This window comes from Bos grunniens, chromosome 29 (genome assembly GCF_055505025.1).
Source record: "Bos grunniens cultivar Pamir isolate PY7600 chromosome 29, Bosgru_T2T1.0, whole genome shotgun sequence".
NCBI lineage: Eukaryota > Metazoa > Chordata > Mammalia > Artiodactyla > Bovidae > Bos > Bos grunniens.
The window spans coordinates 18,337,595-18,362,010 of record NC_141193.1 but is presented as its reverse complement, the minus strand read 5'-3'; the positions used below and the strand labels follow the sequence as shown (position 1 = coordinate 18,362,010).

The 24,416-nt window shown below is 45.6% G+C and overlaps 1 long non-coding RNA gene across 8 annotated transcripts in view; it reads right to left on the bottom strand.

Moving 5' to 3' along the window:
* Positions 1 to 23,128, bottom strand: part of LOC147342209 (uncharacterized) — a 28,992-nt gene extending 5,864 nt beyond the window's left edge. The window contains exons 1-4 of one of the 8 annotated variants that reach the window (XR_015157696.1): positions 22,844 to 23,112; positions 19,808 to 19,963; positions 7,553 to 7,702; positions 2,213 to 4,683 (exon numbers count right to left, since the gene is read on the bottom strand). This is a non-coding gene — a long non-coding RNA (uncharacterized LOC147342209). Of the gene's footprint in view, positions 1 to 2,212; positions 4,684 to 5,709; positions 6,993 to 7,552; positions 7,703 to 16,056; positions 16,351 to 19,807; positions 19,964 to 22,843 lie in introns of those variants that run through there. The other 7 variants (XR_015157695.1, XR_015157698.1, XR_015157693.1 and 4 more) reach the window with 7 other exon arrangements.
* Between the last annotated feature and the right edge of the window lie 1,288 nt (positions 23,129 to 24,416).

The following is a 24,416-nucleotide window of genomic DNA, read 5'->3' as shown; positions in this document are numbered from 1 at the left end:
TAAAGACACTGCCTGCCAATGCAGGAGATGTAAGAGACTTGGGTTCGATCCCTAGGTCAGGAAGATCTCCTGGAGGAGGGCATGGCAACCCACTCCAGAATTCTTGTCTGGAGAATCCTACGGACAGAGAAGCCTGGCCGGCTACAGTATAGGATCCACAAACAGCTGGACACGACTGAAGCAACTTAGCATGCACACATGCATGGTAGTTCTATTTTTAGTTTTTTGAGAAACCTCCATACTGTTCTCCATAGTGGCTGCACCAGTTTCCACTCCCACCAGCATGTATGAGGGTTTCCTTTTATCCACATCCTTATCAACATTTATTGTTTGTGATGTTTTTGATGACAGCCATTCTGACAGGTGTGTGGTGATATCTCACTGTGGCTTTGATTTGCTTTTCCCTGATGATTAGTGATGCCGAACATCTTCTCATGTGCCTGCTGGCTATCTGCATTTTCTCTTTGGAAAAACGTCTATTCGGCTCTTCTACCCATTTTTAATCAAGTTGTCTTCTTGACATTGAGCTGTTTATACATGTTGGATATTAATCCCTTATCGGTCAAGTCAATTTGCAAATATTTTCTCACATTCAATAGATTGTCCTTTCATTTTATCAATGGTTTCCTTGGCTATCAAAAGCTTTTAAGTTTAATTAGGTCCTACTTGTTTATTTTTGCTTTTATTTCCTTGGTATTTTCATAAGTATTGTACTGAGTCCATACACACACACAAATACACACTGGAATACTACTCAGCCATAAGAACAATGACATTTTTGCATTTGCAGAAACATGGATGGACTTGAGGGCATTATGCTAAGTGCAGTAAGTCAGCCAAAGAAAGACAAATACTCTATGATCTCACTTATATGCAGAATCTAAATGATACAACAAGCTAGTGAATATAACAAAAAAGAGGCAGACTCACAGATTTGAGTACAGACTAGTAGTTACAATGGGAAGAGGGAAGGAGAGGTAACCTGGGGTAAGGAATTAAGAGGTACAAACTATTAGATATAAAATAAGCTACAAGGCTAAATTGTATAATATGTAGAATATAGTCAATGTTTTGTAATAACAATAAATGGAATAAAAACTTTAAAAAGTGCGAATCATTATGTTGTACATCTGTAACCTATAGTGCATACCAACTATACTAAAAATATTTAAATTTAATTTTAAAAAAGAAATGGAACCCAGAGCTTCCCATAGGAACTGCTCTGCAGAACTGCCAATGCCAAAAGATGACCTGGAATATGCTGTCATGAAACTTAGAGGGGCCAGAAATGATTTGAAAAAAAGGATCTAATCCAACCCTCAGCTCCTAATATTGAGCAATAGACTGAGGGTAGCAGCTGTGCTTTAGTTCACTTTTCTCCCCAGTGTCTAACGCTTGCTTATCCAACGGTCTAATACGATACCACTATTTCCTTGGAACAGCAGAGTGATTAAAAGCATGGGCTTTCAAGGTGCAAAGGTCTAGGTGTAAATATCTCCTTCATTGAAAAAAGGGAGCTTTTTACATGGAAATCATTGAAAAGGATCCCTTTCTCACACCTTCAAAAATCAATACTGAATAGATTAAGAATATAAATATCAAGGCAACATTTGAAAACTTTCAGAACTAGTGAGTATCTTAATAACCTTGGAATAGGAAAAGATTTCTTAGTCAAGACATAAACATTTCTAGTTATACAAGAAAAGATATATAAGTTTGACTATATTATAACTAAGAATTTCTATTTGTCCAAAGAGTTTCCAATGGGAGGGAACCCTCCTACACTGTTGGTGGGAATGTAAACTGGTTTAGTCATTATGGAGAATAGCATGGAGGTTCCTTAAAGAACTAAAAATAGAGCTACCATATGACCCTGCCATCCTACCCTTGGCATGTATTAGGAGAAAAACATGATCTGAAAGGATACATGCACTCCAATGTTCATTGCAGCACTATTTACAATAGCCAAGACATGGAAGCAACCTAAATGTCCATCGACAAAGGTAAGATGTGGTACATATATACAATGGAATATTACTCAGCCATTAAAAAGAATGAAATAATGTCATTTGCAGCAATACGGATGGACCTAGAGAGTGTCATACTGATTGAAGTAAGTCAGACAGAGAAGGAGATATATCGTATGACATCCCTTATAATATGTGTAATCTAAAAAGAAATTATGAACTTACAAAATAGACAGAGACTCATAGACTTAGAAACCGAACTTATACTTGCTGGGGGGAAGGGATAGTTAGGGAGTTTGGGAAGATCATGTACACACTGATATATTCAAAATGGATAACCAACAAGGACCTATTTTACAGCATACGGAACTCTTACTCAATATTATATGGCAGCTTGGATGGGAGAGGTTTGGGGGGAGAGTGGATACATGTATTTGTATGGCTGAATCCCTTTGCTGTTCATCTGAAACTACCACAACACTGTTAATTGGCTATCAGTTCAACTCAGTCACTCAGTCGTGTCCAACTCTTTGTGACCCCATGGACTGCAGCATGCCAGGCCTCCCTGTCCATCACCAACTCCCAGAGTTTACCCAAACTCATGTCCATTGAGTCAGTGATGCCATCCAACCATCTCATCCTCTGTCATCCCCTTCTCCTCCCACTTTCAATCTTTCCCAGCATGAGGGTGTTTTCAAATGGGTTAGTTATACACATCAGGGGGGCAATGTATTGGAGTTTCAGCTTCAGCATCAGTCCTTCCAATGCATATTCAGGACTGATTTCCTTTAGGATGGAGTGGTTGGATCTCCTTGCTGTCCTAGGGACTCCCAAGGGTCTTCTTCAACACCACGGTTCAAAAGCATCAATTATTCACCGCTCAGCTTTCTTTATAGTTCAACTCTCACATCCATACATGACTACTGGAAAAACCATAGCTTTGACTAGATGGACCTTTGTTGGCAAAGTAATGTCTCTGTTTTTTAATATGCTGTCTAGGTTGGTCATAACTTTTCTTCCAAGTTTTTTTCCAGGCAAGAGCCTTTTGATTTCATGGCTGCAATCACCATCTGCAGTGATTTTGGAGCTCCCCAAAATAACATCTGTCACTGTTTCCACTGTTTCCCCATGTATTTCCCATGAAGTGATGGGACCAGATGCCATGATCTTAGTTTTCTGAATGTTGAGCTTTAAGCTAACTTTTTCATTCTCCTCTTTCACTTTTATCAAGAGGCTCTTTAGTTCTTCACTTTCTGCCATAAGGGTTGTGTCATCTGCATATTTGAGGTTATTGGTATTTCTCCTGGCAACCTTGATTCCAGCTTATGTTTAATCCAGTCCAGCATTTCTCATTATGTACTCTGCATATAAGTTAAATATGCAGGGTGACGATATACAGCTTTGATATACTCCTTTCTGGATTTGGAACCAGTCTGTTGTTCCATGTTCAGTTCTAACTGTTGCTTCTTGACCTGCATACAGATTTCTCAGGAGGCAGGTCATGTGGTCTAGTATTCCCATCTCTTGAAGAATTTTCCACAGTTTGTTGTGATCCACACAATCAAAGGCTTTGGCATAGTCAATATAGCAGAAGTAGATGTTTTTCTAATAGGCTATACCTCCAAACAAAAAAAAAGTTTAAAATTTGAAAAAAAAGTTAAAAAAAATTTAAAAAGAGTCTTCAATGAAGGTAAAAATATAAGCTACAAACTTGAAGAAAATATCTGAAACATATACAGCCAACAGAAAAGCAGTTTCAAAAATATATAAAGCACTCCTACAATCAAGAAAAACCTCAGCTCAGCATAAAAATGGGTAGAAACCATAAAGAAACATCTAATAGAACAAGAAATACATATGGAACCAATCATTTCAGCCTGTAGACAGGGAGGAGCTAATGAAATATAATTAAGCAATATGTGGGGTTTGCTTCAAGTTTTAAATAAAAGTTGTTTCATATTTATTTTTAAAAAAGAAACACATGATCAACAAAGAGGTGCTCATCTCACTAATAATCAGGGAGAGATGGATGACATTTTGTCCCCATGAAATACTGGTTTACATCTATTTGATTGACAAATCTAAGAAGTCTGACAATACCAAGGTGTTGGATGTGGAGAGGGTCTCATACACATAGCTGGTGGAAGCTGAAAAACCATGTAATGTTATCCTGGAAAGTTGAATGCCTGCATACCCAGCAAATTTAATCGGTATATATTCAATTTCTGTGGGGCTTCTCAGGTGATGTAATAGTGAAGAATCTGCCTGCCAATGCAGAAGACACAGGAAACACAGGTTTGATCCCCGGGTGGAGAAGATCCCCTGGAGGAGGAAATAGCAACACACTCCCGTACTCTTGCCTGGACAGTCCCATGGACAGAAGAGCCTGGTGGGCTGTGGTCCATTGGGTTGCTAGGAGTTGGACACGACTGAGCAACTTCACTTTCACTTTTCACTTTCATGCATTGGAGAAGGAAATGACAACCCACTCCAGTGTTCTTGCCTGGAGAATCCCAGGGATGGGGAAGCCTGGTGGGCTGCCATCTATGGGGTCGCACAGAGTCGGACATGACTGAGGTGACTTAGCAGCAGCAGCAGCCAGTATTCTTGCCTGAAAAATTCCATGGACAGAGGAGCCTGGTGGGCTACTGTCCAAGAGGTCGTAAAGAGTCGGACGTGCCTGAACAGCTGAGCACCCACGCACGCACACCGATTTCTGTAAGGATATACCCAAGAGAAAATTTAGCATGTGTAAAGGAGACAATATACAAACAATAATAACAATTGAATGTATTAAATTACCAAAACACTGGAAACAATCTCAAAACCCACTGAAAAAAGAGTGCATAATGAAATCATAGTGTATTTAGAAAATGCAACGTTCTATGACATGAAAACAAAAGGGCCACCGAGGCACTCCTCTGCATGGATGAATCCATGTTGAATGAAAAATCCTAGTCCCAGAAGACCACATACAACCTGAGAGACTTTTTATAAAGTTTAAAAACTATGGAGAAGCAAATCTAAAACTAAGCCAAGCTAAATATGCCATTGAGGCATGCATATTGCTATTTTTTTTTTAGAAAAAGGCAAGGAAATGGTAAGCACAGTATTCAGAGTGTGAGCTAAGCCACTTCAGTTGTGCCCAACTCTGTGTGACCCTATAGACTGTAGTCCACCAGGTATTGTCAATGGGATTCTCCAGGCAAGAATACTGGAGTGGGTTCCTCCTCCAGGGAATCTTCAATACCTAGGGACTGAACCTTTGTCTCCTGCATTGCAGGCAGACGTCTTTACTGCTGAGCCATCAGGGAAGTCCCACAGTATTCAGGTTAGTGCTTATCTCTGGGGAGGAGTCAGGGATGTGAAAGAAGAGAACAAAAAGGGAGCTGGATGTTGTTGGTGACATTCTAAACTTGCTTTGGGGTGGGGGGCATCAGACGTATTTATTGTATTATTCAGCATGCATACATGCATAAAATAAAGTAGAATAAAAGATGGCCTTTAGTGGATCAAAGGGGATTATGTACCATGAACCAAAGATTATGATTAATCCAATTTTGTGAAACTAAGATCCAGTCAATCAATCAATAGGAAATCCTGGGTCCGTTACATGCTAATTATATGGGCCAGATTAAGTTGCTTTAATACATCTTAATATCAGTCTTCTTGACTGGTGGAATGGTGGAATAAAACCATGAGCTATTATAAAGATTAACTGAGCAATAAATGGGCACTAATATATTTTTAAAAACAGCTTTACTGAGACATAACTCACATCCCATACAATTTACCCATTTGAAGTTGACAATTTAGTGGTTTTTAGTGTATTCAAAGTTGTGTAACCATCACCACAATCAGTTTAAGAACCTTTTAATCACTCCAAAATGAAACCCTGTACCTGTTAGCAGTCACTTCCCTTCATGACTTCTCATGTCCTGCTACCCAGCCCTGGGCAACCATGAATCCACTTTCTGTCTCTGTGGATTTGTCTGGTCAGGACATTTCATATACAGGTAAATGCAACCATATAATATGTGGTCTTTTGCGATGGGAACCGATTTTTTTCTCTCTTTCCCTACAGCAGAAATTATTACAATAGAGCTGTGTGAATGCTTGTTGGCTGTTTATATTCATATCAGCTGTAATCAGGACCATCTAACATAGTTTTCTTTTAAACAACTGACTACTATCTACCATCAAAACACTGCAATACATTGTCTTATTCATACAAGTCTAACAACACCCTGTGAAGCAGGCATACAGAAGCCAAGCTACTTAGTCACATGAGCAGTTACTGGTTTAAAGCAGTAATCCATACACAGCTCTACCTCTAGAATCTAGAATTTTAATCACTACCTGATTTGTTGTGTTGTTCAGTTGCTAACTGTGTTCAACTCTTTTTCAATCCCATGGACTGCAGCACACTAGGTTTCTCTGTTCTCCACTATCTCCCAGAGTTTGCTCAAACTCATGTCTATTGAGTCAATGATGTTATCTAACCATCTCATCCTCTGCCCTCAATCTTTCCCAGCATCAGAGTCTTTGCCAACAAGTCTCTCCAGATCAGGTGGCCAAAGTATCGGAGCTTCAGCTTCAGCATCAGTCCTTCCAATGAGTGTTCAGGGTTGCTTTCCTTTAGGACTGACTGGTTTGATCTCCTTGCAGTCCAAGAGACTCTCAAGAGTCTTCTCCAGCACCACAATTCAAAAGCATCAATTCTTCAGCATTCAGCCTTCTTTATGGTCCAACTCTCACATCCACATGATGACTGGAAAAACCATTGCTTTGACTATGCTATGACACATGCTTTGACATAGCTATGACATATGACATATACTTTGACATAGCTATGACCACCTGATAATGCCTCTGTATATGATGAAATGCTATTCTTATTTTTTATAGTCAGGAAGGGTGTGTAATCAGTTTCATTTTAATACGACGACTTTTATTTTTCCTGGTGAAGCTGAGTTGCAGTTTTCACAGGGATGGAGTAGTGGTAAGGGTTTGGGTATTCTTTGCCTGAAATAAAATCAATCCAGTATTAACCACAAAGACCTACTGTACAGCACAGGGAACTCTGCTCACATGATGCAGCAGCCTGGATGGGAAGGAGTTTGAGGGAGAATGGATACATGTATAAGTATGGCTGAGCGCCTTTGCTGTCCACATGAAACTATCACAACATTGTTAATTGGCATTAGTTCAGTTCAGTTCAGTCGCTCAGTCGTGTCTGACTCTGCGACCCCATGAATTGCAGCACGCCAGGCCTCCCTGTCCATCACCAACTCCCGGAGTTCACTCAAACTCATGTCTATCAAGTCGGTGATACCATCCAGCCATCTCATCCTCTGTCATCCCCTTCTCCTCCTGCCCCCAATCCCTCCTAGCATCAGAGTCTTTTCCAATGAGTCAACTCTTCGCATGAGGTGGCCAAAGTACTGGAGTTTCAGCTTTAGCATCATTCCTTCCAAAGAACACCCAGGACTGGTCTCCTTTATAATACTCCAACTTAAAGAAAAAGTTGGTTTTTTTTTTAAAGTCATCCAATAGCTAACCTATTTTTCTCTAAAAAAACTTACCTGTGGGAAGAGTGGCAATTATCACTCAGGAAAACATGTGCCAATGGATGAGTAGGAGGTTGTTGACTTAAAGGGTTGGTTGGTGAAACAGAGAGCTTGCTAAGTCCTGAATTACTGCTGTTAAGGATGTACCTTCCTATTCTGATGTTCCTGTGGGTCAGAGAAACAGGAGCTAGTGTTTTATGGGCATTGGGACAGATTTTCTCAGAGTGTCTGGCAGCTATCACTGAGTCGGGGGGACCGATGAAACCTAATTTAACATGTATGTTTAAACTATTATGCATATTGTTACTCTATTAGGCCTTGGAGATTCCACAATTTCTTTTTAAAAATTTATTTATTTTTAATTGGAGGATAACTGCTTTACAACATTGTGTTGGTTTACACTAGTTTTACAAAGCAGGGAATGCTGTATTTACTTTGATTATACATTGATTTGAAGGAGGGCATGCTGCTTTTGGAAGTGTACTTTCCCACAGAAAGACACAAAATTCATGGCCCCTTCTTCCCTCTTTAGCCTCAAGGGAGCTTAACAGAGACTGATTAAGCAAGGAAAGCCATCAAAGCTTCAAAGCTCAGAAATCCCTGGGCTTGAGTTGAGTTTTAGGTGAAGGGTTCATATTGGTGTCAAACCAGTTTCTGCCATCTCGTCACTGTGCATACTGACAGCCAGGGGACACGCACTCAGGTCTGAGATCCGAGGAAAGAAACACCTGGCTGCAATTACCTGCAACTATATGGTTAACTTTTTTAAAAATTAATTTTTAATGGAGTATAGTTGCTTTACAATGTTGCATTAGTTTCTGCTGTAGAGCAAAGTGAATCAGCTACATGTATACGACTGAGTGACTTCACTTTCACTTTTCACTTTCATGCATTGGAGAAGGAAATGGTAACCCACTCCAGTGTTCTTGCCTGGAGAATCCCAGGGACGGGGGAGCCTGGTGGGCTGCCATCTATGGGGTCACGCAGAGTGGGACACGACTGAAGCGACTTAGCAGTAGCAGTATACATATATCCTTTTTTTTTTTTAAAGGGAGATCCAGATGGCAGAATAGAAGGATATGAGCTCATCTGCTCCTTCGAGAACACCAAAATCACAACTAGCTGTTGGACAACCATCAATAGGAGGATGTTGAAATCTACCCAAAAAAAGATACCCCACATCCAAGGACAAAGGAGAAGCCACAACAAGATGGTAGGAGGGGCACAACTGAGGTCACCATAAAGCACTGAGTAGAATTTCCTGTGCTATATAGTCAGTTCTCATTAGTTATCTGTTTTATACATAATGACTGAGTGACTAGCAGACACACATACAGTACATATATATGTCAATCCCAATCTCCCAATTCATCCCACCCACTCCCCCACTTCTCTCTTTGGGATCCATATGTTTGTTCTCTACATCTGTGTCTCCATTTCTGCTTTGAAAAAAAGTTCATCTGTATATTCAGTGGATATTACTCAGCCATAAAAAGGAATGAAACTGTGCCATTTGCAGAGACGTGGATGAACCTAGAGACTGTCATACTGAGTGAAGTAAGTCAGAAAGAGAAAAACAAAAATCATATATTAACACATAGATGTGGAATCTAAAAAATGGTATAGATAAACTGAGGATTTTCATGTAGATCTGACTGACCCCAAAGCTCATTATTATTTTTTTTACTACACTACCAAGAACGAGGGGCTTCCCCAGTGCCTCAGCTGGTAAAGTGCCGGGAGCCAGCGTGAGGAACTCCGCCCGTGGCAAAGGTCATGAGGAAGAAGGTTCGGCATACGCAAAGGCAGGATCGAGCCTCAGGAGTCCCCCTGGAAATTCTCGAGCATCTACCCCCAAAACCAGAGTCTGCCTACTTTACTGCTTTGTGCTCTCACCTACACTTCTGACTTTATGGGGGGCTGTCCCCCACCACCATCTCTCTCTCTAAAAAAGAGTTAACTTACAGCTCCAGTTAATAAAATTTGGGTGTGACAAGACTGTTTCGACCTACAAACTCCTTTGGAAGTCCTCTAGCCTGCCTGAATAGGTTCTTCCGGCCACATGTGATTGTTCAGAGCCTCCCAACTGTGAGAGGCATGAGATGTTCTAAACTGTCTAAATACAGATTTCTTTGAGCAGTTAAAAGATTGATTAGAAATTGTATTGGTGAAGGGTTTTTCACTTGTTGGGCCAATGTTTGCTGCTAAGTTTCCATATCCCTTACCTACGGTGTCCCTGGCAGTGTATTGATTAATATAATTGGTGTATAGAAATGTAAGTAGTAGCTTTAATGTTTGTAACCTTGGACCCTTGAGTTAATTCTTTTCTTATTATAGCCCACCACACCTTTGCCCTATAGGAATGCAACTTTATCTAATGCTTTTGGAGGGTGGCACCTGACTTTAGAATAATCACCTTTAGAGAAAAATAAGTTTTCTGAAGAAAGGATCTTAAAATGTTAACAGGCATCTTGGCCAGAAGATGATGTAAATCACCTAAACTTTTGCATATGATAAGTTTGAAAGCCTGGCTTCGATTAGGATCAAGGACTGCTGTCCTTGCATGACTCTACCCCTTCCCCCATTATCCTCTATGCACAACTTAAGGTATAAAACTACTTTGGAAAATAAAGTGCGAGTTTTGTTCACCAAAACTTGGTCTCCCCATGTAGTTCTTTCTCTCACCTTCTGGCTGAATTTCCATCTGGGGCATGGAGGCTTGTCAAGCCTACTAATTTTGCCTGGGCTTCTAAGATCTGACTGGGGAGGCCTTAGTGTCTCCTCTCCTTCGGGAGAATGGGAGGATGCCTGCGTCCTACGTAGGTGATGCAAATTCCTTATTTTGGAATTTTATTAGCTTTCCACGTAAACCAAGTTATTCAGCCTCTTTTCTCCACTGAGTTTCCTCACTGAGCTATCCTTATTTAACCACTCTTTATATCCTTAATTAACATTTAATTAAGCAATTGTTTCCTGATCCTCGCCGCCAACGTCCCCGCTTCGAATTCCCTGGATCCACCTGGGCTGGATCTCAGCAGTAAAGAACATGCCTGCCAATGCAGGAGACTCAAGAGATAAGGGTTCAATCCCTGGGTCAGGAAGATCCCCTGGGGAAGGAAATGGCAACCCATTCCAGTATTCTTGCCTGGAAAATTCCATGGACAGAGGAGTCCGGCGGGCTACAGTCCATGGGGTGGCAAAGAGCCAGACATGACTGAGCACAAATGCATGCATGCACAAAGAAGGAAAAGCGGAAAGTGATGCCTATTTGTGTGTTGTTATTAAGAAGGAAAACCATGTGCCTTGTCATGAGAAAAAATATCATTCCTAGTCAATGATTCCTGACTCTAACATGAGTCAACCATTTCCATGTTAATGTTATTATCTATGGTAATAATAATGTGGGTTACTATTATATTCTTCTAGAAATCATCTCAAGTTTGTAAAACATGATCAGACATCTGTATGGGTTCTCACTATATATAGTGTTAAGTGGAGAGAAGTCTTCTGGTGTTTGTTTTGTCATACTTAGAAGAATATTCTGTGTATAAAGGCCAGAAATCTGACCCTTAAAGACTATTTAAATACTCCATGATGCAACATGCTTATTAATTGATTACTGTATAAGAGTATGAACATTATTATGCCTCCTCTGGCAGTGATAAATCACTTCACCATACAACCACCAGGTTATATTATAATACATGAATCAGGCATTATGGCTAGATGCCAGTTTTCTAGAAAAGAGGTGACATGACATGATAGGTAGGCATCCAATATAAAATGGCAGGTGGTCTCCCTGGTATGCTAAATACCAGAGAGACTAGACATCTGCACAAGATGTTGATACAAAAATTAACAGGTGTATGTGCTAAGTTGCTTCAGTCAGTCCGATTCTTTGCGACACTTTGGGCCACAGCCCACCAGGCTCCTCTGTCCTTGGGATTCTCCAGGCAAGAGTACTGGAGTGGGTAGCCATTCCCTTCTCCAGGGGATTTTCCCAACCCAGGGATTGAGCACACATCTCTTACATCTTCTGCATTGCAGGTGGGTTCTTTATCACTAGGCACCACCTTGGAAGCCCCCAAATGAACATATCCCTCACCATTTAGTGAAAGACAGGCAGAACTGGGGTGACAGGGCTAATGGGGAAAAGATGAAAATAGCCTTTCTAAATCTCCTCTCCTGGCTCCAAGTTAAGCTCTCAAAAATGCACATCGATGTCCCCTCATAGTTCCTTAGCTAACTAATAAGTACATTTCATTTTTAAAAAACCACCTTAACCTGTATTTTCCTCCATCTAGTGCACTGTCTCTCTGATCACCTTCCCAACAAAATTCTTTGAGAGTTGTTCATATGAACTTCTTTTCCCCAGTTCTCTCTCAAACCACTGAAACAGCTCTGAGTACGATCACCAGTGACCTCTGAGCTGCCACATGTAATGTTCAATCCCGGGTTCTTGACCTCCCAGTTATACTTGACAGTGAGCCATCCTCTCCTCCAAGAAACACTTTCTCCACTTCACTTCTAGAACATAAGCGTTACCATTGCACTTGCTGATCTTTTGCAATTGCCTCTGCAACTTCCTAATTTCTTTGACCTCTAGAAACTAGAGACCCCCAAGTTTCAGTCTTTGGAGTGCTTTTGTTCTGCAGATGACTTTATCAGTCCTTCCTGTTTAAATACAATCTATGTATCAACAACCCCACATTCATATCTCCAAGTCTGACCACTCCCTGAATGCCAGACCGGCTTACCTTCTGCCGACTCTACATCTCCACTTGAATATCCAATAGGCAGTTCAAGCCTTACTTGTCCCAAACTGAATGTCTAATCTCCCCAACCCCCCTAAACCTGCTTCACTCATCATCTTTGTCTCAGGTGATGCAACTCCATTCTCCTGATTGTTCGAACCAAATACCTTAGTGCCATCCTTGACTCTTCCATGTCTCCCATATGTCTTAGGAAATCCTGTTGGCTTTACCATAAAAATGTTTCAAGACACTAAGTGCCCCCTCAGCATTTCATGGCTGCTGCCCCACTGAAGCCATGACTGTCTTTAGCTTGGATTACTGATGTTGCCTTCTTGCTGATCTGCCTGCTTCCTCCCTTGTTCCCTATAGCCTGTCCTCTATTACGGCAGCCAGAACCATCCTATGAAAGCCTGAGTCCAATTATGTCACCCCTCCATTTAAAAACATCCAACAGGACTTCCCTGGTGGTCCAGTGTTTAAGAATCCACCTGCCAGTGTAGGCGACATGGGTTCAATCCCTCATCTGGGAAGATTCCGGGACAGTTAAGCCCATGTACCACAACTACTGAGCCCACACTCTAGAGCCTGTGCTCCCCAACAAGAGAAGCCACTGCAGTAAGAAGCCTATGCACCACAATGAAGAGTAGCCCCTGCTCGCCACAACTTCTAGAAAAAGCCCATGCGCAGCAACCAAGACCCAAAACACCCAAATAAATAAATTTAAAAAATCTGACAACTTCTCAATTAAAGTTGAGTCCTTACAGGGGTCAAGAAGACCCTATGTGACCTGTCCCCCATCACCCTTCTCAGCTTCTTGTCTCCTACTACCTCATCCACTCACTCATCTCCAGTTCCACCAGCCTCCTTTCCTCTCATAAACATGTCATACTCACATCTGCCTCAGAGACTTTGCACTTACTGTTTCTTCTGCCTGCAGTGCTCAATATTCACCTGGCTCATTCCCTGACTTTATTAAGGTCCCTGCTTACGTGCTGCTGCCTCAGGGAGCCTTCCTGACCCCACTCCTTTGTTCCTTGTCCTCTTAACTGACTTTATTTTTCTTCCTTGCATGTATCACCAGCTGATATTTTCTGTTATCTGTGTGGTCTGTCTGCCCTGGTTTCCCTTCAGTCTCTACAAAGGCTGGAATTTTGAATATTGTATCCCAAATGCTAGAAGAGTCACTGGTGCCTAGTAAGTGCTTAATACATATTTACTGAATGAATGCTTTACTTCCTGGAGAGAGTGAATCTTAAAGACCAGGTAAAAATTAACCAGGCAGGTGAGAATGGAAGAGGATTCTAAGCAAAGAAGGTAGCAACTTGAGGCCACAGTGGTCTCAGAATGTGGCAGAGTATTTATAAGCAGTTCTAAATAAGTCTGTAGGAGCCTCCCCATTAATACTCATGTCTTTTCCATCTAAGGAGTACCTTAACAGTTTTCAAAATTGTTTTCTTTTTCACATACACATAGGAGTTAACTTTTAAATTGATTAAAAACTTCTAAATGATCTTATTTAATCAGTATAGATTTTAGTAAGAAAACATGATGAAACAATAAGAAAATATTTTATCAGAGTTAATTTGGCAACAATTTTTCTTCTTTAGTTTTACAAAAAATAATATGCCTCATGATGGCATTTTAGGTTTAATAAGGAAGGTACTAATTGAGAAATCATATTAATATTTACAGTCAGGGAACACGGGTTTGGCTTTAACCTGGTCATAAAATAGATACTGAGGACCTAATTATACTGTAATAAACCAAATGGGATATTCTATGTAGAGAGAACCGGACATTATAAAAGTATTGCTTTTGATAGTGAAAGTCATCTCTTACATTTGATGTACTTTGAAGCTTTTAAAATAAAATATAACTTGGCTTTTAAACTCAGTAAAGAGATTTCTGTCTCACTGGGAAAAAGAAAAAAATACTCATATCCTTCCAAGGGTTCCTGTAAAGCAGGCCTGCTTCATCCCAGGGTTATCAGGCCAGTGCTCAACTTCTTAAGAGTTCCTTGGACTGCAAGGAGATCAAACCAGTCAATCCTAAGGGAAATCAATCCTGAATATTCATTGGAAAGACTGATGCTGAAACTGAAGCTCCAATACTTTGGCTACCTGATGCAAAGAGTAGACTCATTAGAAAAAACCCTGATGCTGGGAAAGATTGAAATTAGGAGAAAGGGATGACAGAGGACAAGATGGTTGGATGGAATCACTGACTCAATGGACGTGAGTTTGAGCAAGCTCTGGGAGATGGTGAAGGACAGGGAAGCCTGGTGTGCTGCAGTCCATGGGGTCGCAAAGAGTCAGACACGACTGAGAGACTGTACAACAACAACAGCAACTTCTTCTAGGGAGAATCTTGAAGTCTGAGTTGGCTAATTGCTCCCTGGCTCAAGACGTCCCACCTGAGGACCAGAAGCTGGGGGTGGTGGTGGAGTGGGGGTGGGTGGGGGCTGATGGAAAGCTAGGAGGTGAAAGTAGAGGAGAAGGAAGGAGCTCTCAGTTTAATCCTATGAGTTCATTACCCTGGAAAGATGGGTCCAAGTGAGCCATGTCTGGCAAGTAACGGGCCTTGCCCGAGTGACTCAACAGCATCAGCTCAGCAACCACACTGAGTCAGCTGGAAGGAAACAGAGCTCCCCAACCAAGGCCTGATGAGTGAAGCTGAAAAGAGCTCACTGAAAGGCACTGCAAAGCCATTCACAGTCCCAGAACCAAATGCAGAACTAATCCAAAAAGAGGGCATCTTGATCCCTGTTCACAATGCATGTGGGCAAGACAACCAGCACGTGCCAGGAGGCCAAGGTTCCAGCACACTGGGACACAAAGCCCTGCTGAGTGTGTGGTCCATTAGTAGAGGTCCACTGCCTCCCAAAGGGCCTGGGATTTGGATCCTCAGCCTCCGTGCTCATCCCGAAGCACTTTCCCAGGGAGAATTTTTTGCCCCATTTGGCGGATGTGGCTCAGAGAAGCCAAGTCTTGCCTGCAGTCAACCAGCAAGTCAGTTTCCTGAGGTGGGAACCGAGGCCCAGACCTACCAGCCTCGAGTGGTTTCTTGACGGTGTCCTCCCAGAGACTCAGAGGACAGCAGAGGCAAGGGGGTCAGCCCTCCTGCATGGGAACCACAGCGGACAATGGGGACGGGCAGGCGGGTGTGGAGCACTGCAGACCCACCATCACAACAGGGAGAACAACTCAGACCACATCCTCCTGGGGGCGGGGAGGGGATGTTGGTGACATTTTCTTTGTAAATGAACGACATCAGTCCTGAGGTTCGCAGCTGTACAGTCTAAAATGTTGGAGTTGGATGGGGCGCTGGGAGACATCAATCCAATTTCTTTTGTTTCCTGGTTGAGGAAATGGAGATGCAGAAAGACTAACTCGCTGTTCAAGGTCACACAGCTGGCTCAGGCCAGAGTGAGGACAGGAGCCCATGTATCTTAAGCGTTGACCCCGTTCTTTTTCCAAACACCACTCTTACAATAATGACCTGTCCTCTGATGACACCATGAAACAAGGTCAACAACAGCCAGTTTCTCTCCTCTGCTTTCCTAACATTAGAATGAAAGTGGAGGAGCCTGGAGTGAAGGCGTGGTGTGCTCAGCTCAGACCTGCAATCTAACACTCAAAACCCCCTGAATCTTCCACTCATTTGGTCTTGGAGCCAAGATTAACATAGCCATGGAAAGAAAGGCTGGGAGATTGCAAAGAGGTTCTTGGAGAGCCCGCCCCTGGGAGATGGTGAACTGGGTCTCACCGACATGGTCAGGCTCACTCCAGGGCACAGCTCTACGGCAGATGTGTCTGGAACAGTGTTCTCAGGCTTCCTGCCTGGGCCCTCCATGGCACCCAGTGATGAGCATGGCTCTGGGCAGAGGTGGCTGCTGCCAGTGGGAAGCTCTCCCATCACTCACCCACCAGGTGTTCTTCCCAGCAACCACTGCAGCTTGGCAGGAAAACCACAGTGGGGCTGCAGGGCCGGGCAGAGAGGTGCAGCTCCCTCCGCTGTGCCGTCCAGGTGTCAACAGATGGGTTATGGATCTGCCTCTCCCTTAACAAACAAACAGGACTTTTACAGGCTGAGTAATCCCACATGGGGTAAGCCAGACTGTCACTCAGCCAGCTTTCCCAGCCAGGGACTAGCCTCCCTAGGCCCTGTTCCTATAAGGAGAGGTGTTTCCAGAAGGCTGGCCATCCCAGGACAGTAGCAAGGCTGAATGTCCTTCCCACCCATGGAGTCACAGGGAGCCAGGTAGTCCTGGGAGCCACCATGTCCTTTAAATGTCCCCCCAGGCAAGTATCCCTGCCAGTTCCCACAGTCTGCAAGCTCGTGGTTCTATGCAGGTGTGACCCTTCCTCCCATCCAGCCCCGAGAGAGCAGAGAGTGAAAATGCAGATGAGATGGCTAAAGGAAGGAAAACTCTCCCTTGTTGAGAGTGGCCTCAGAACCAAATCTCTCCATCCTTCTCCTGACGGCTTTCAAACCTTGGGGAAATAGGCCAGGAGACAGGCTCTTGGACTATTTTCCTCTTCTGATTCCTGTCCAATATCTGGCCTCTGAGTAAGAGGGGCAGTCTGGCCTGGTCTGGAGGGGCCCCAAGAGCAGGACGAAGATCAGGCAAGGAGCCAAGTCCTGTAGCCCAATGGTCACCGGTGCTGCATATAAGCATGAGAGACCACGGAGTGCTAGACCAGGAATCCGATGTCTGGATGTCACTTACTTTCCTGAACCTCGGTTTCTCCATCTGCAAAATGGGGACAGTAATGCCTCTCCCTGCCCTCCTTCAAAGGAGGTAAAAGAGGTGGCCCTGGGGTTTTCACTTGTCCTCCCTACTTCCTGTACACGTTCTACCAGCACCATGCCAGGGACTGTTCAAAGGCGCAACAGATGAGGCAAAATCCCTAACGTCAAGGGTTGGGGGCGGGGGGAGAAGTAGACTAACTCCCTGGTCCAGCCCCTGATGGTGGTGGCCTGATTCAGGTGGGGGATACACTTCAGGACAACACACTCTGTGTCAGCCCCGATTAATAAAAACCAGTAACCACGGGAGAACTTTCTGGCTCTTTCTAGCCCAAACACCAGCTGAGCAGCTGGGGAAACCAGCAGTCCAACTCTCTCCAAGTGGTCACCTACCTCTTCCCACCTGCACACGAGGCTGGTTCTCAGCGCAGGGTCACGCTGAGGTGAGCCGTCAATCCGGGCCTGGAGCTGCTCACCTCTGACTTAGTCACAGTCTCCAGGTTTGTTATCTCCCAAGCAATGAATTGGCACTTTTCACCGAGGGATGACTACTGGGCCCTTTAGAGCTTCATTAAGCTCCATGACTTAATGACTCTCCTGTTTAATGGAAGCCAAAGCTGTTTAAGTGGCCACAGCTGCCAGGAACTGGGGTAAAAGAGTGAAACTTCGAGAGCAGCCGCACTAATCTGCCCGGCACCCCTCCCCAGCCCTGATCGTGGCCTGTTTTGACAGCTCCCAGAGCCAGTCCCACTGGGAGCGGCGGGGGCAGCTCCTTTCCCTCACGCTCTCTCCTCCAGCACATCGCCTGCCGCAGGGGAGAGGAAGAACAATCAAGCATTGTCTTGTTCTGGCCCAGTGTGTCAGGGCCTCCTGGAATAAATATTATTTGCCTGGGAGGGAAACTGGCTGAGAGACAGCTCAGGGTCAGGGCTGCGGAGGACGAGAGGGAAGGCGGTGATGTTTGGGTTTGGTTTTATTGTGAGTTTAATCTCTTTCTCCCTGAGTTCTGCACATTTCCCCTGCCTCCCCATCCCGAACGGGCCATTAAGCAGGAAGCCAGTGCTGGGCGGGGGGCTCTGCCAGGTAGAAACAAAAGGAATGTTCTGCAACGTGTACCCTGGGTTGCTCTCAGCCCAGCTCTGGGTGAGCAAAGGGCGTACACTCCGGGGACTCATGCGGGCTGCAGGCACAGTGGTCCACCTGGCATGGCATGGCAGCCCCTCACACGCAGATGCACTTTACCCTTCTGCCCTTTACTTCTCAGCAAGTACTGTCTGGGCCCAGCCCCCTCTGTGAGTCTGGGGAAACTGGACCCCAGATACCCCAGGCAGTCAGCACTTACTGAATTCCTACTGTGTACCGTTCACCAGGTGTACTTCCTGTCACCTAGAAAGCTTCACGACTCTCCTGAATGAAGAGCTAAAGACCAACTATTGAATAGGAGACTTGTAGGGGCTGCCCGGAAAGGCCAGGCACCCCCCACCCCTCCTTCTCCCGGCTGTCTCAGGAGAAGGAGTGAGTGGGAAACAAAGGGCCAAGCTGCCTGTGACAGCCACAGGCACTGGGGCATCGAAGGGGCGCCTCTGCTGTGCTGTCCCAAGTCCCCCTTTCCACTAGGAAAATGAATCTTCCCTTTATCCTTAAAATCCACGCTGGGAGCAAGACACATACCCAACAGCCGAAACAAGAGCTATCAATGATTACATGCTTACTCCATGTCGGGCACTGTGGAGAAGGCAATGGCAACCCACTCCAGTACTCTTGCCTGGAAAGTCCCATGGACGGAGGAGCCTGGTGGGCTGCAGTCCATGGGGTCGCTAAAAGTCCCGGACACTTTCACTTTACTTTCACTTTTCACTTTCATGCATTGGAGAAGGAAATGGCAACCCACTCCAGTGTTCTTGCCTAGAGAATCCCAGGGACGGGGGAGCCTGGTGGGCTGCCGTCTATGGGGTCACACAGAGTCGGACACGACTGAAGCGACTTAGCAGCAGCAGCAGCAGCAGTGCTAAGTGCATTACGTATATCATTTCATTTGACAGAAGCATACACGTTCAGTCCACTTCCATAGATGGGAAATGAAGCTTGGAGAGGTCACGGAACTGGTCCAAGCTTACACAGCTACTAAGAAGGCTTCAAACTCACCTTTATCTGCTTCCAAAGTCTTGACCACTCAGAGGTACTTCCCAGAAGCGGTGATGGGTTTGGAAGCCACCCCACACACCCCTGTGCCACTTCTTGTCAGCAAGGACACACTTTTGCCAAGGAGGATGTGTGCTAGGATGCTGGCTCTTCGGGCTACCCTGACACCTTCACTCACTGGGGATCCTTTGTTCCCAGAGGCAGAGTTCCTCCCTGTGGACTTTACTTAATTATTTTTGTGTACAAAATAGTTCATTGCTCTGCTCAGTGCCATGTACAATTACAGAGTTAATACCTGCTTTGTAAGAGTGATAATGATCTCACCACCCAGCCAGTGAAATAAACGTTGCCCCCCACCCCTCTTCTTGAGAAACAAAGAGCCAGAGAAGGCCAAGCCATCCAAGCACTTGACATGGGGCACGGAGAACATGGGCGTGAGTCCGCAGACCTGGCATCAGGTCCTGGATCAGCCACACACTAGCCAGGTGTCTGCGGCAAGCCAGCTGACCTCATGAGGCCGTGTTTCTTCAAATGTGGGGGCAGGTCACAGCGCAGACACAATAACCTGATGTGTAACTGTGAAGATCTGGTGAGAAAGTGCCCACAAAGCTCTAAACAGTCTTACCTGGTAGAGTAGGTGTTCAACGTCGGTTTCCTCACTTAGTGCATCTTTTTTCTTTCAATGGAGCTCTCATCATCTAAGAATCTTGATTCACTTCTGCCTTGGGGACATTCCCACCACTGCACGCTGCTGGCAGTCTCAGTGCCTCGGTTTCTGCATCTGTAAAATGGGAAGGAACAAATGACTTAACACACAAAGTCCTTAGAATGGTACCCAGCACATAGTAGTTGTTAAATAATTATAGACATTTTATAAACATTGTTGTGATTAGTGACTATTATTATTCTTCCTCAGAGTTTTGCAGGGAATAAACAAGATGATGGATGTGAAAACATGTTATCAACTACAAGAATAAGAGTAAGCACTCGGTGGCTCAGACAGTAAAGCGTCTGCCTACAACGCGGGAGACCCAGGTTTGATCCCTGGGTCAGGAAGATCCTCTGGAGAAGGAACTGGCAACCACTCCAGTACTCTTGCCTGGAAAATCCCATGGATGGCGGAGCGTAGTAGGCTACAGTCCATGGGGTCACAAAGAGTTGGACACGACTGAGAGACTTCACTCTCTTCACTCACTCACTCGTACACACAGAGAGGGTAACAGGAAAAGACCTGGCCCCAGACATGCACTTAAACAATCTCAAACCGCCCTCCCCTTGACACAAAACAGAGTTCCTCCTTCAAAGAAACAATCATTCACCTTCTGGTTTTTGTTAGTTTGTTCTAATTTGAAAGTGAAAGTCGCTCAGTCGTATCGACTCTTTTCAACCCCATGGACTATACAGTTCATGGAATTCTCCAGGCCAGAATACTGGAGTGGGGTAGCCTTTCTCTTCTGAAGGGGATCTTCCCAACCCAGGAATCAAACTGGGGTCTTCTGGATTGCAGGTGGATTCTTTATCAACTGAGTTATCAGGGAAGCCCTCTGTTTCAATTTAGACCAGATCTTTCATGTTGTGTATTTCATGTTGTGTTTGTATTTCATTGACGTATCCACAATCACTGCATAACAAGGGCATTGTTAAAGAAGCATCTGGTCTAAGCAGTCCTTGGATATCCTGATGTGAACAGAGAATACAATTAAGCTCTGTCTCTCCCTCTCAGGTAATCCAGGTGCAATCTTTCCTGATGGGTTGGAAGAACCAGGCGGGCAAGCCACTCAATGAGGGGGAGTTGCAGATAGCTGATTAATGGCTGGAAGCCCAGTAACACCACCCCTCAAAGGCTTGAAACAGAAGCTCCTGGGCCCATCTTTGACCAGGTTTACAGTGAATCTGGTCAATCAGCCAAACAAGAGACACAGGGTGTGGGCTTCCCTGATGCCACAGTGGCAAAGAATCCGTCTGCAATGCAGGAGTCAGGGGTTTGATCCCTGGGTTGGAAAGATCCCCTGGAGGAGGACATGGCAACCCACTCCAGTATTCTTGCCTGGAGAATCACATGGACAGAGGAGACTGCCGGGCTACAGTCCAATGGGTCACAAAGAGTAGGACACAACTTAAATGACTTAGCATGCATGCAGGAGACACTGGGTGAGACTTTTTGCCCAGCACCCTGATGGAAACCACGGGGAATGTAAAGCAAGTGCCTAGGCCACAGTCCCTGCCCTTAGGGAGACCACCCAACTGATGGAATAAGACAGATGAAAATGAAAGGATGAGAGAGTCGGAAAAGGCAATGATATAATGAAGGCTAGATTTTATGGCCCAGACTGTAAACACTGGCGCATGGAGTAAAGGGAGATGGGTGAGAGCTAGAGGGAGTGGAAAGGCTCACACAGGAAGGGGTTTCTTAGCTGGGTGTGAGTCTGGGTGAGCTTCGGGAGATGGTGATGGAAAGGGAGGCCTGGCGTGCTGCGATTCATGGGGTCGCAAAGAGTCGGACACGACTGAACGACTGAACTGAACTGACGGGTGTGTAGGAGTTGCACTGGTGAGAGGGAGAGTGGCAGTGCAAGTTGGGCAAACTGTGAGAGAGGTCTAGGAGGAAGAAGGACTTTCTACAGGGCAGAGGTGAACCAGACATGTCTGGAGCAAGAGTGCATCCTAACTGCCAAAATTAGCATTGCTTTAAAGAACCAGGAAGATGAACTCTTATCAGTAATAAAAACTAGTTGAAGGCGGTCTAGTTTGTTCTAGTTTGTCTCCCATATTAGTGAACTTCAGCAAGTCACTTAACCACCCAAGTGTGACTCTCTTGCCCTGTGAAATGGGGATGATGATACATGTCTAACTGTTCCTATAAAAGGTGCCGATTCCAGGGGCAAGTGCTAATAGGCAGGCAATGAGGGCATTTCTCCCCCAAGCTCCCTGGTAGGTGACTCCAACTCAGGGTCACCGAGTTCTCTTCTCCCTGCAAGGAGGGAGAACCAGGCTCTGTGTGAGTCACCTGCTGTTGACTCTGATCCACAGGGACTGCAGGAGGAGCCTGTCGGGGGCCCATCCCCTCAGAAAGCAGGACTGCCCCTGCCACGTAGAGACAGGATGGGATACCCTCCAACTTGACGGCTTCTAAACCAAACCAGGGGTCCCAGCCGGGAGGGGGGTCCCTCCTCCTAACCCCTCTCCTCAAGAGGATAGGGCGGGGTGGGGGGGGGGCGGGTAGGAGTGGCCTGAGAACTTCTCACAAGTGCCAACTGACCCGAGGGAACGAAAGTGGCCAGGTACGGAGTCAGATCAGAGAGGAGCCCCAGGAAGAAACCAGCGTGTTCGTGAGCAGACGCCGCGGAGACTGATTCGGTGGGAAATTAACCACCGACTCAGACGCCCCGGAAGGAAGCAGCAGCTAATGGACCAGCCCCGAGGGCCAGGCCCGCACCTCCTGACAGTGTCCTGGGCCTGGTTTCAGGGCCGGGAGTCCAAGTTTCTGCCACGGACCCAGGGCCAAAGCTGTTCCCAAAGCGCTTGATAACTGTTTTCCCCGCGCGTCTCGCACAAACCCGCGCCTCGGGCGCGCCTGTCCTCTCCTCCCACCTGGGCGCCCAGAGGGAATCCTGAAAAGGGAGCGGGAGCGGGACCCTGGGACCCTGGGGGCGCTGCCCACCTGTCCGCAGCGCGGAGCCCGGCTGTGAGAGCGGAGGGGAACGGCCAGTCAGGACTCACGTTCCCCGGGCTCCGCTCCGCGCCGGCCTCCTTCTGGCCGCGCCCGCACGTTGCAGGGGACCCGCAGAGGCGGCCTCGCGATAAGCGGCCCCTGGGCGCACGCGCGCGTCTACTGCCCGCACCTGCGTGCTGCGCCTTGGCTTAGGAAGGGACTGCCCCGCAGGGTGGGTGCGTACGCGGGTGTGTGTGCGCGTATGTCTGTGCGTGTGCGTAGACCTGTGCGCATGTGATCACAAGAGAGGGCTGCGAGGCAGGGAGCAGGGCGTGTGCGTTGTAAACAGGGACAGTAAGGAGGTGCCCTAATAGGGACTTCTCAGCAGCCCAAGACTACCTGAAGCCACTGATAGAAACTTCTAGGATGTAGGCTGTTTGAGGGGGGCTTGGTGTTTGATTGTTCACTGCCGTATCCCCAATGCCCGTTACGATACCTAAAACTTAGGAGGCTTTTAATAAATAGTTGCTGAGCTAATGCCTGGATGTCAGGGGTGGAGGGAGGGCATTCTAGAACCAGAGAGAGTGAGAACAAACCCACATTTCACCCGCTTGGCGATTCTTCCTGGCACCAGCCCTGGCACTCCCTCAAGGCCAGCCCTTCTCCACATCCAGGTGATGCCAAGTTTTCTTTCCCACTCCCATTCTTGCATGTTCTCCCCTTGACCTCTCTGTTTTACTGGTCTCCTGCCTATTACCCTCCGCTGCCAGAGAGGGACAGAGGGGAACGCAGAGGAGCCGAGCTCTGCCAGTGGAGCAGTGGCCCGGTGGCCTCCCCATTCTGAAAGCAAAGAGTGGGAGAAAAAAATGCTGGAACATGCAATGGGTGCTCCAGAAATGTTAGTTCCTTTCCCTGAAGAGTAGGCAACATTCTGGGCGTGCCCTGTGTGTGGCTGGGGATTGGTTCTGGTTTGATAATCACCGCCAGAACACCCCTCCTTTTTTTTCCTAAAATGCCTTGAGGGGGATTTAATGGTAGCTGAAAACTAAGGCAAGCTTCATTTCTAAAACATTCAGAAGTTAATATGCTATGAGTCATGTATTCTGCAGAGGCCTCCTCACACTCAGGAGAAAGGTTTTCCAAGTAATTAAACAATCCTGTTGGACCAACCTGAAGTGCCCCAGCTCCTGCTTCCCCACTGTGGACTTTCCTCTGCCCACACCAGCTGCCTCCACAGCTATCCTGGTTGAGATTAGTAAATTCTTCCTTCAGCTGTGGGAGACACTGTGTGAAAACCAAATCCTACAATAACATTTTTCATCACTAAAGGAAGGATCAGGTTTCACCCTCCTCAATCTGATTTAAGGACCTAACAGAAATAACAACCTTCATGGGGTAATTAGGAAATTATCCTCTTACAAACTGGTAGATGTCTCCTTTCTTTTCTGTGGGATGAGATGGGAAGGGTATTATTTTTCTTTTTCCATGGTGAAGTGCCTGCGATTAACCATGCCACCCGGGTAATTATTCCCTTGTGTGTAAGCTGATAGCCTGCCATTCCGGGGTGTACCTGCCAACGCAC